Source organism: Ovis aries, chromosome 4, assembly GCF_016772045.2.
Source record: "Ovis aries strain OAR_USU_Benz2616 breed Rambouillet chromosome 4, ARS-UI_Ramb_v3.0, whole genome shotgun sequence".
NCBI lineage: Eukaryota > Metazoa > Chordata > Mammalia > Artiodactyla > Bovidae > Ovis > Ovis aries.
Genome location: NC_056057.1, coordinates 102,254,472 through 102,267,930, shown reverse-complemented (window position 1 = coordinate 102,267,930; position 13,459 = coordinate 102,254,472).

Below are 13,459 nucleotides of genomic sequence, written 5' to 3'. Positions count from 1 at the left end.
GCTAATCTGTAACTGTCATGGAAATGTAATTTTGTCCCTCCTCCAAACCAATAGCAGGCACCTGGTAAGACTGCCTTATGCACCCATGCATTCAAGTCTAACTGTTTCCATGGAAACCTAGAAAACCCCTTGTGCAAGATTCCCAGCATCCTGCCACATTTCGCTTCTCTCATGCCTCTCTCCCTCCATTCCCTCAGTGCACTTGCATGAGATCACAGTGCTTTGCAACAGCTCTGTGCTAGAGCTCTTTTCCATTCTTGCCCTTTTCAATGACTCATTTTTGCCACGTCAGGGGGCAGAAACTGGGTCTTATCCATATGTGTAGCCTCCTTGGTACTTAGTCCAGTGCCTTAGGCTTAATGGGCATTCAAACCATACTTGTTGAATTGCATTGGATTAAGGGCTTATTGTCTTAGTTTCACCTTTGTGATATCTAAAACATGCTCATTAAGTGCTTCCTCAACAGAATAACTGGTAAGATAAAAAGAGCCTGCTAACTGAATATAAGTTTAAGCCAATAATTCATATATTTCCAAACTAAACATGGATTTTCAGCTCTCTCTATTTTGAAAATTTTAAATCTATAAAGTCTAGCTTTGAAGGAGAGTAAATCAGTATTTATTGATCAAATACTAAATATTAATCATTTTTAAAATTTAATTTTAATTGGAGGATAATGCTTTACAATGTTGTGTTGGTTTCTGCCATACAACAACATGAATCAGCCATAAGTATACATATATCCCATCCCTAGAATTTTAAGCATTTTAATTTTTATTTCCCTGTGAATTCAGTATTATCATTTACAGAAGCTGAGTATTAAAATCTTAGGAGATATAATATATGCAATTTGAGTTATAATCTACATACTTAACCTTAAGATCTCTTTAAGCATCTATGTTGGCACAGAATTTATAATCAACCATTTGTAAATGGGTTTAAGAATCTTAGGGGAAAATAGTGAGTACAAAACTTAATATATAAACTTATTTTATGAAAAGATAAAGCAGGCTAAAAGATATTCTTAAAATTTTTTTGAAAAACTATTAATTGCAGAAGCTAAAAGTGAAACCTAAAGTACTTGGGATGATTACCTTAAATTCAAGGTACACCGTAAGCAGGTCAGGAAGCAACAGTTAGAACTGGACATGGATCAACAGACTGGTTCCAAATAGGAAAAGGAGTACGTCAAGGCTATATATTGTCACCCTGCTTATTTAAACTATATGCAGAGTACATCATGAGAAATGCTGGGCTGGAAGAAGCACAAGCTGGAATCAAGATTGCCGGGAGAAATACCAATCACCTCAGATATGCAGATGACACCACCCTTATGGCAGAAAGTGAAGAGCAACTCAAAAGCCGCTTGATGAAAGTGAAAGTGGAGAGTGAAAAAGTTGGCTTAAAGCTCAACATTCAGAAAATGAAGATCATGGCATCAGGTCCCATCACTTCATGTGAAATAGATGGGGAAACAGTGGAAACAGTGTCAGACTTTATTTTTGGGGGCTCCAAAATCACTGCAGATGGTGACTGCAGCCATGAAATTAAAACATGCTTACGTCTTGGAAGAAAAGTTATGACCAACCTAGATAGCATATTCAAAAGCAGAGACATTACTTTGCCAACACAGGTCCGTCTAGTCAAGGCTATGGTTTTTCCAGTAGTCATGTATGGATGTGAGAGTTGGGCTGTGAAGAAGGCTGAGCACCGAAGAATTGATGCTTTTGAACTGTGGTGTTGGAGAAGACTCTTGAGAGTCCCTTGGACTGCAAGAAGATCCAACCAGTCCATTCTACAGGAGATCAGCCCTGGGTGTTCTTTGGAAGGAATGGTGCTAAAGCTGAAACTCCAGCACTTCGGCCACCTCATGCGAAGAGTTGACTCATTGGAAAAGACTCTGATGCTGGGAGGGATTGGGGGCAGGAGGAGAAGGGGACAACCGAGGATGAGATGGCTGGATGGCATCACTGACTCGATGGACGTGAGTCTGAGTGAACTATGGGAGTTGGTGATAGACAGGGAGCCCTGGCTGCTGCAATTCATGGGGTCGCAAAGAGTCAGACACAGCTGAACGACTGAACTGAACTGAACTGAACTGAAGAAGTGTTAAACAACACATAAGAACGCATATGATATTGACAAAGTATGATAAGGTCAAAACAGTCTAAATCACCATATTTATAACAGAATTCACAAAATAATTATTCAGATATTAAAAAGGGGAATCTAATCTGAAATAATGCAACCCCATTGTGTCAATGGAGACTATGTCTGGAATTACACCTGTACTTAATAGTAATAAGCTACCTCTTCCCTGTCTTTGACAGTGTGGTGTCAGAGAAGCCCTAGGGTATGGTAAGTACTTACCCTCTACTCAGGGCAACAAGGTGTCCTTCCTTATGAAATGTCAACAGAGACCACACACAGAGGCTATACCTTCATCCCATTCTTGAGGGGAGGGGAGGTAAGGAGGTAGCCTACTGTTTCTCTGAAGGAAGGGTATCTGGTGAAGTTGCTCAGTTATGTCCAACTCTTTGTGAAACCATGGACTGTAGCCCACCAGACTCCTTTGTCCATGGGATTTTCCAAGCAAGATACTGGAGTGGGTTGCCATTTCCTTCTCCAGCGGATTTCCCCAACCCAGGGATTGAACTCAGGTCGCCCTCATTGCAGGCAGACTCTTTACCTTCAGAGCCACCAAGGAATCCCAGGGCATCAGAGGAGACCCACTAGAGAGTCAAGATCTTTATCTTTGGTCGGCAATAACAAGGACACTCTTACAGTGTTAGTGGAGGTCACGTGGGGAAGAGTGGTGCATCCGACTGTCCTAGGCAGGTTGGTGTCAGTGGAGCCTGAACTCCCATCACCACCCAGCAGTTTTCTTAAGTCCCTTTGCTGCTGCTGCTGCTAAGTCGCTTCAGTCGTGTCCGACTCTGTGTGACCCCATAGATGGTAGCCTACCGGGCTCCGCCGTCCCTGGGATTCTCCAGGCAAGAACACTGGAGTGGGGTGCCATTTCCTTCTCCAATGCATGAAAGTGAAAAGTGAAAGTGAAGTCACTCAGTTGTGTCCGACTCTTTGTGACCCCATGGACTGCAGCCTACCAGGCTCCTCCGTCCATAGGATTTTCCAGGCAAGAGTACTGGAGTGGGGTGTCCTCACCTTCTCCGAGAAGTCCCTTTACCTCAGGTGTAAACAGAAGCTGAAAGGAAACTGGACTTGCACCCACAGCTGACAGTAATGACGGGTTCCTCTCTCCAACTACAGGAGCAGTGCTAGAGGGAACATGTTTAAAACAGAGGATTGCAAGACAAATCCAGAGTCTTTTAACATAGTATACAAAATGTTCAGGTATCAACTGAAAATCACTTCTTATATCGAGAACCAAACGATCTCAGACTAAATGAGCAAAGACACTGAGATAACAGATATATCAGATTTACCTAATAAGGATTTTAAAGCAGCCATCATAAAAGTGTTTCAACATGCAATTATAAACCTGTTGGAAACAAATTTTTTAAAAAAGTCTCAGCAAATAAATAGAAGATATAATGAAACACTAAGTGGAAATGTTATAAATAAAAATGCCTAAGATTAAAACCCAGTCATACCCAAAGTTGGCTAAAATGAAATGTGTTGGCCAAAAAAGGAAATAGAGAACCCAGAACTCTCACATACTGCTGATGGAATATAAGAGGCACAACCACTTTGGACAAATGAAGTAAAAATATACATCCATATGCAAAGACTTATACATCCTAGCACTTATCCTTTGACTGGACCGTTTGTGCAGACCTCTGGGAAGAGTAAGGAGGTGGTTTGTCTAACCGACTGAGTGTGGGTTCTGGGCAGGCCCCTCTGGGAGTCCCTGCACCCTTTGTTGGGTCACGTGGCTGGTCTGTGCCCTTGATTGCCGAGGGCCTCTTCCTGAGTCACTCCTAGAGAAGGAGCCACTCTGGGGTGGACACCGGGCTCCTGTGTGGCTATCTTGGCACCTGTGTGACCTGCTGGCTGGTGGGTGGTGGAGTGTGGTAACTATGTAGGTCTTCCCTGGCCTATGAAGTCTGCCAGGACTTGGAAAATATAGCTTTGGAATAAAAGGAGGCTTAGCACTAATAAAGAACTCCATCTGGTTCCATGAAGTATTTGCCATCCACATCATCCTACCCCCAACTCAGGATATCATTTCAGCAGTTTTGGTCTCTTAATTGAAATTTTCTCCAATTAAGTAGAACTACTAGCCTCACAGGAATTTTTGATTAGCAAGATTAGCTATAAGACAAAACTTCAGTACCTCATATTACCATCTGTTGCTGAGGGTGACTATATAGCCCCAAAGACTTTCATTCAGTGGAAATATATGATCTGTGACCTTAGTGACTATAAATGGATTGAACCTAATCTTGTGTAGGAAATTGATGGGTATATTAAGTTACAGAAAATTTGAAAAGCTCTTCTTAATAAGAGGATCTTGCAAAGATGGCATCCAGCTTTGACAAGTGTTGAATGTCTAGCTTATTGAGGGACTTTTTCACCACAGTTTCACCTGAAAAAATGGCATTTAGAGCAACAGATCATGGATCTGAAAGTGACAAGCATTGTAAAAAGGGTCTGCTTGGTGAGCTCATCCTCTAGCAATAAAAAATTCAAGAACATGAATCGTGCAGAATCTCTGGCCAATACAGCATGAGTTATGCCCAGCAGAAGCTCCAATACTTTGGCCACCTGATGTGAAGAGCCAACCAATTGGAAGAGACTCTGATGCTGGGAAAGACTGAGGCAAGAGGAGAAGGGGATGACAGAGGATGAGATGTTGGATGCCGTCATCAACTCAATGGACATGAGTTTGAGGAAGCTCCAGGAGACAGTGAAAGACTGGGAAGCTGCCATGCTGCAGTCCACGGGGATGCAAAGAGTGGCGACTGAACAACAGCAGCCCAGCAGAAGCACACAGTGACAGATGAAGAGAAAATCAACCAACCTCAGGAAGAACTTTAGGAAGTACAGAGGATCTTGGAATGATTAGGAAATGAGAACAAATAATTGAAAATATTATTTCAGGAAGATGACAATGGCATCTGCCATAGAAAGCTTCAGGAATCTTTGATTGACATTGTAATTTAATGTTCTCGATGTTCTGTCTGATTATTATGCCAGTTATAGATGCAAAATCATCTGCTGAGGACTGTCATAGTTAGACTTAGGTGGCCGGGGCAGAAGGATTCATTGAGCTCAGGATTCTACTTTTGTGAGTGATCTATGCCCACCTGGGGCCACACTAACTTTGACATCAATATGGTAACCTGTCTGAAATGCGGGCGACCAGGTTGCCTATGGAGGAGTAAACTGGTCCAGGTCAGAAACACAACATGTCAAACCTCACAGGGCTGTCAGTAGTGGGACAGCACCTTCACTGCAGCCTGAATTAAAAAAAAAAAAAAAGTGGCACAAAGAAACTTTTGGATGTGATAGATATATTCACTTTCTTGATTGTGGTAATGGTTTCATGGGTGTTTATATATATATCAAAACATTAAATTGTAAACTTGAAATATGTGCAGTTTCTTACATGTCAATTATACCTTAATAATTTTTAAAATTTATATAACTATTTAGAGTTGCAATTTTTAACTTAATTGCCAAATTTCTAGAAACATCAATTTCTATTTTCTCCTTAATATAGCCTTATTAAAAGCTGTCTGAATGGATCTTAATTTGGAATTATTTCATTGTTTGAAGAGTTCTAGCAATCAAAACAAGTTGATTTCATTTCAGAGGTTATCTTTCATTTCCACTCTAAATATCCACTTATAACACTTTATCACAGTCAAAAGTTTCTAAAAGAAATATCATCTTTGATGTTGAACTTCCATGTTTATGGATATTGACAACTACTATGGCCATAATGGAAAAATATTAAAAAAGGCTTGAGTTTGGGGAGGAAAATTTTTTTAATTAGAGGAAGCCATATCAGTGCAAATGACAAAAACAAATGCAGGTTTTACTTATGAAAGGAAGAACAAAATACTAATGTCTTCTCACTCCTAAGCTTCCAAATGTCCACAGTATTAGAATCAGCTATCTGCCACCTGATAGAAATCTCCAGTTGGTCAGGCTATAGTGTCAAAGGCCACATTACTTTTGTCAACAATGGAAACAATCAGAATTATAATCAGAAATAAACTATACCAAGAAATGTGCTTAGCATGATAGATCTAAAGTATTGAATCACTGAGATTCAACCAGAGGAGCCAAGAGAAACTGAGCCCCTTAAAGGGCACAACTTAGATCTTAAGGTACACAATTTTACTGGCTACCATTTTAGAATTCAAGTCAATAATGCTTCACTAGAAACTCTAGAAACTGTCAAAGGAAAACTCAGATGCTGAGTTAGTTATATGCGTGGTAATAATTTACTTACATATATGAAGGGGAAACAGGCTGTTGTCAATCACAAGGGCAAAACCAGATATATTAGAAAAAGAAGAAAGAGGGGAAGAAAAATCTGGGGAGACTGAGTTTTATTTTCAGATATCGGCAGCTAGCAAAGAGGCTGACTGTGTCAGGATGTGCTTGAGTAGCCTGATGGGGGTCGTCAGAGGAAGCCACGTTAGTTATTTGTGGATTCTTTAGGAAGGCTTGAGAGTTTCACTGGAGCACAGAGGAGATGAGTGGAGATCCAGCTGAGTTTCAAGATGAGAGCCGTTTTGTTTTCCTATTAAGTTCTATTTAATCAATGACTACAGGACAGAGTTGTCCTCTGAATGTTGTGAGTGGAATGTGATATTGGAAGAAATTTGATAGAAAAGAAAAGAAATTTGATAGAAAGAAATTTGATAGAAAAGAAGTCTTACAACATTGTACAGCAGGCTTACTATAGAAATATGGTAGGACTAAAGAAAATAATTTCTTTACCAGATAAAGGAAAGTTTTGTGTTTTTTTTTAATCCAAGTAAAAAGTTTGTTTTCTTTATCCTGAGTTTTACCGTGAAATCAGGTGTTATTTAAAGAAAAAAAATCCCAAATATTTATTATTCAAATTTCATTATTTACAATGTTTTAATTCTTGTGTTAAGAATTTCCTCCCCTTCGTCCCCTTCATCTGCTGCAGGCTTCTTTATCTAATCATTACTCTGAAATTCTCCCTTTTTGTAGCAGCCTACAGTCATCTGTAATCAACTTTCTTTCACAACCCTTTACACTCTTTTAAAACATTTTGGTCTATTATGACTTGTCCTTTGGATTTTCCTTTTTTTTTCTTTTTAAACTAAAATTGTATTTAACAAGTATTATAGGTAATTGGTGGGCTTCCCTGGTGGCTCAGAGGTTAAAGCGTCTGCCTGGAATGCGGGAGACTGGGGTTTGATAGGTAATTGGTAAATAATTAAAATTTAAACAGGACTAAAACGTGTGCAACAAATATAGGTCTCCTTCCCATCTTTGTGCTTCAGTTCTACCTGTTGTTATTAGTTTCCTATCCTCCTCCAAACAGCTGGGAGCATATATGTACCTGCACGTGTGCGTGTATTCAAATATATTATTTATAACACAAATTATTGCATATTATTATATATAACACTTGGGATCTTGCATTTTTCATTTAAAAATATATGAAAACCCTCAGCATGGTAAATAGAGTTTAAAATACTAGTCAGTAATATTCGAGATTGCATGAACAGTGGGTTTAAGAAAATGACTGGGGTGAGACTATAGAAATTAGCCTTTAGTGAGTCTTCAGGGCTTAATCTTACTCAGTTTAAATTCACCCTTGCCCTGTGGCCATTTTCTGTTTCCATTTAAATATCCAGTTTAAACTCTGACCCCTGTTGCTGGCTAAACTATTCAATACAGTGCCAAGAATTCCAGCAATCTATTTGCCTCCTGTTTTTCCAAACCGATCAAGAGGGGTTTGGCCAAGCAAAGTTACGAGCCATAGGTTCCTGCTCTCTGCTTCCCAAACAAACTGGAGTTTCCAGTCATTTTGATACTAGGCCTTACTCTCTTCTCACATCTCTCTTTCTAAGATAAGGAGTTTAGTCCACCCACCTATGGACTGGCTGGAAGCCAACAGCTAATAGCTAATCAAGTTACATCCAAATTAGGTTTCCCAGGTCTGTTTATTATTGTTGTTATTCCTAGTTTATCAAGGTTATTATTTCATATCAGTAAATATAGATACACCTCATTCTTTTTAATGGCCACATAAAAACCCTTCACTGTGTAGATACAGCATGGGCAGACAGCCAGACAAGTTTGTTTTGCTTTCCAAATGACATTTCTGAGGCTGATCAATAATGTAGATGCTGTGTAATGGTGCCAAACTTCTCCAGGGCAGGTCTGGGCTTTTAATATGCCATGTGTATTGTTGCTGGAAAATCATGGGTGAGTTTCTCTAGTGTTTAATTTAAAGCATCTAGAGTCTGCATTTTGTCAATATTCACAATTATTTTCCTCTATTTTCCCTTTTCTGTCTAGACTAGTTTTTCTCTAGGCTCACTGTATTGCTGCCATCTTCAGCCTTCTTTCTACCACCCTCCTGAACTGGATTCATTCTCTCCTGTACCCCATTTCTCTGCCTCTTCTAGTGTGGTAATACATCCTCTAATATCTTCCTAAGGAAAGATTTATGAGAAGATAACTTTATAAATACCTAGGTGTTTAAAAATAACTTTATTCTGTCCTTATGCTTGATTAGTATTATAATTAGGTATAGGAATCTAGATTGAAAGTAGGTTTCTCTCAAAATGTTTGAGATATATACTTACTATTTGCTGTCATCTGAGGTCATTTTGCATTTTTATTTTATATTTTTATATTATCCTTTGAAATGCATCTTTATTTTTACTAAAGTATTATCTGTGCATAACCAAATACATGCTTTTAGGAGTCTCGTAAGAATTGATGCTTTCAAACTGTGGTGATGGAGAAGACTCTTGAGAGTCCCTTGGGCTGTAAGGAGATCAAACCAGTCAATCCTAAAGGAAATCAACCTGAATATTCATTGGAAAAAGTGATGCTCAAGCTGAAACTCCAGTACTCTGGCCACCTGATACCAAGAGCTGACTCACTGAAAAGAAAGACCCTGATGCTGGGAAAGATTGAAGGCAAAAGGAGAAGTGGGCAGCAGAGAATGAAATGGTTAGATAGCATCACTAAATGAATGGACATCAGTTTGAGCAAATTCTGGGAGACAGTAGAGAACAGAGGACCCTGGCATGCTATAGTCCATGGGTTTGCAAAGAGTGGGACATGACTTAACAGCCATAAGAACAAAAAAGAGTATTCCCCTATTGCATTCCTGCCCCACCCACCCAGATCTTCTTCTCCAGTCAACTACTTTCAATTCTTTTATTGTTTCTTTGGGTATTTATAGCAATATTCCCTACTAGGGTGAGGGTTTGGGGTCCCAGGCTGCTTTTGTGTACATGAAGACTAGGGAAAGAAGTTAAGGCTGCTACATTCTGGAAGGAACCCTGTTAGGATTTGCCAAGATAGTGAACATCTATGACTCCTAATTAAAAAACAAAACAAAACAGCTTATACATAGATATTAGCTGATAGAGAAATAGAAGAGGCAAAGTAACACAAATATGCCTACAATGATTTATTTAAACACACAAGGAACTGAGCTAGGGAAACAACAGACTGGAGCACGCTAGAAATAATCACATTTGCATGCTTGCAGTTCTCTCTTTACTGAAAACAACAGTAGCAATAACAAAAAGCACTCCTTTTCCCCATTAGACTTTATACTGACTCCCCTTTAATTTTCACTACTACCTGAGTGGCCTCATGGTCCTATCCACATTCATGACTACATTGGGTTCATTAATTCCCCTTCTTATACTGACATATAGATTTCATTGGAATTTGTGTGTGTGTGTGTGTGTGTGTGTGTGTGTGTGTGCTAACTGCTTTTCTTCCAAGCTTGTATAAGGCAAATTTTACTTCAACAATGCAAATTATACAGAGAATCATACATTTATCTTCTGTGATGTCTTATACATGCCAGTTGGTTTTAAACTGTCCTATTTTTTCCATTGTTTTTGCTTTTTGTGTATGGGCAAATCTTTCCCTCCTCCTTCATTTTATGGTCAGTTTTACCACCTTACTGATTATAGCCAAGATTTATATTAATAAATCATCATTTTCAGATTTAGATATTATCTCTTAATATCCTAATATGAAAAATGAGAATTTAGAAGCCTGTTTCCTATCTTCAGAATTTAGTTAACAGACCCCTTGCTTAAATCAATATTTGCTGTTTATATTTGAATAATAAATAGTTTTCAGTTTCTCTTGTCAGTTCCCAGTCTTAGAGCTTTTCCATTTTTCCTCTCTATCTTCCAAAAGGACACAGAGTTCATGCAGGGCAGCAGAACCACAACTAGTGAGGTAGAAAAGCCTTCTGTTGCAGAGATTAGTCCTTACACTATTACAAAAGAAGCAAATGTCTATGGAAAACTGTTGCCTCTGCATCTCTTGTAGAGCTAAATTCTGGTCAGAAGTGTTAGCCATTGGGAAGAGAAGTTGAATGAGAAGCAGAAGATAGAAGGGCAAACTAGAACCATGAGGGAAAAGTATAACCTGACTAATCGCCTCCAGCATCAATGGTCCACTTCCTGCAGAAAAGTTGGAACTATTTGCCATGAACTGCATTTGTGCTGAGACTAGGACTTCGAGAATTTGAAGAAAGAGATCTGGCAGAAATTAGAGCATCTATAGCCTGGCTACCCAGAGTAGCCAGCAGATAAGGGATAACATTTGTGAGCTGCACTTGGCAAGCTGGCAACTCTAACCAAGGACAATAAAGGAAAGGGAATTTTTGGAAAAACAGTACCAAATTAGATAAAGTGAATGACCACAGACACTCAGAGATTAAAAAAAAAAAAAGGATTGAATCCATGAAATATAAGATAATGTTGTAAAAATTATAGGATTTACTTTAAAAACTTTAGAAAGTAAGAATATGATGGCAGATTTGTATAATTCAGTATTATATTTATACATTTATAAATATTTATACATAAATAAGATGCAAAATTCTCCAATGGAATGGACCAATAAAGCAAAGAGTAGAAAAATGAGAAAGAAGAAAATAAGATATTTATGAGGTCAAGCTAAAATAGCTGAACAATTGGATTCCAAGAGAGAGAACAGAGAAAACCAGGAGGAGAAAATTTTTGGTCAGGTCTGCTCGATAAAGGACAGAAATGGTATGGACCTAACAGAAGCAGAAGATGTTAAGAAGAGGTGGCAAGAAAACACGGAAGAACTGTACAAAAAAGATCTTCATGACCCAGATAATCATGATGGTGTGATCACTCATCTAGAGCCAGACATCCTGGAATGTGAAGTCAAGTGGGCCTTAGAAAGCATCACTATGAATAAAGCTAGTGGAGGTGATGGAATTCCAGTTGAGCTGTTTCAAATCCTGGAAGATGATGCTGTGAAAGTGCCACACTCAATATGCCAGCAAATTTGGAAAACTCAGCAGTGGCTACAGGACTGGAAAAGGTCAGTTTTAATTCCAATCCCAAAGAAAGGCAATGCCAAAGAATGCTCAAAGTACCACACAATTGCACTCATCTCACACGCTAGTAAAGTAATGCTCAAAATTCTCTAAGCCAGGCCTCAGCAATACGTGAAAAATGAACTTCCAGATGTTTACGTCGGTTTTAGAAAAGGTTTTTGAACCAGAGATCAAATTGCCAACATCCACTGGATCATCAAAAAAGCAAGAGAGTTCCAGAAAAACATCTATTTCTGCTTTATTGACTATGCCAAAGCCTTTGACTGTGTGGATCACAATAAACTGTGGGAAATTATGAGAGATGGAAATAACAGACCACCTGACCTACCTCTTGAGAAATCTTTATGCAGGTCAAGAAGCAACAGTTAGAACTGGACATGGAACAACAGACTGGTTCCAAATCGGAAAAGGAGTACGTCAAGGCTGTATATTGTCACGCTGCTTATTTAACTTATATGCAGAGTACAACATGAGAAACGCTGGACTGGAAGAAACACAAGCTGGAGTCAAGATTGCTGGGAGAAATATCAATCACCTCAGATATGCAGATGATACCACCCTTATGGCAGAAAGTGAAGAGGAACTCAAAAGCCTCTTGATGAAAGTGAAAGTGGAGAGTGAAAAAGTTGGCTTAAAGCTCAAGATTCAGAAAACGAAGATCATGGCATCCGGTCCCATCACTTCATGGGAAATAGATGGGGAAACAGTGGAAACAGTGTCAGACTTTATTTTGGGGGGGCTCCAAAATCACTGCAGATGGTGATTGCAGCCATGAAATTAAAAGACGCTTACTTCTTGGAAGAAAAGTTATGACCAACCTAGATAGATAGCATATTCAAAAGCAGAGACATTACTTTGCTGACTAAGGACCGTCTAGTCAAGGTTATGGTTTTTCCAGTGGTCATGTATGGATGTGAGAGTTGGACTGTGAAGAAGGCTGAGTGCCGAAGAATTGATGCTTTTGAACTGTGGTGTTGGAGAAGACTCTTGAGAGTCCCTTGGACTCTCAACCAGTCCATTCTGAAGGACATCAACCCTGGGATTTCTTTGGAAGGAATGTTGCTAAAGCTGAAACTCCAGTACTTTGGCCACCTCATGTGAAGAGTTGACTCATTGGAAAAGACTTTGATGCTGGGAGGGATTGAGGGCAGGAGAAGAAGGGGATGACAGAGGATGAGATGGCTGGATGGCATCACTGACTCAATGGACGCGAGTTTGAGTGAACTCCGGGAGTTGGTAATGGACAGGGAGGCCTGGCATGCTGCGATTCATGGGGTCGTAAAGAGTCGGACACGACTGAGCGATTGAACTGAACTGCCGAGAGAAGGAACAATTAATGGCATTGATAAATTCAAAGCCTCAATTCCTTTGCAAACACAAGGAGCTTTGAGTATAAGAAACCTGAGAAATTATATATATGTGTGTGTATATATATATATTTCTAATTAATCTAACCTCATAAAAGTCATGAGTCATACCTTTTGTCAGCTTTGCATTAGGTCAGAAGACATGCTCTTCTACAAAGGATACTTCCCTTCAAGAGGAAAGATACCATTACAACTAAGCCAGTTTAAATGTCAGTCACAGAGGGTGGTTCCAACCACATGGTACTGAGCTACAGCAATTAAACACAAAATCAGGGAAAACCCTAGACAAGTCTCCACCTGAGAGACTTGCAAGGTCCCTTGTTTAAGCCAAGCAGGGCTGTTTCTGCTAAATCTTTGCTCTTGGTAAAATAGTACTACATTCTTATGAACCAACTGCTCTTCATGAGCCTCAGCATGTCTTAGGATTCCTGCCACCTGCTGAATTTCATGTATTTTACAGCAAGTACCTCATTTTGATCCTGGTGTTCTTAAAGCCCTTTCTTATTAACTGGTATTTTTCATACTAGTTTCCCAATCTGTCTCCACCTAAGGGCTA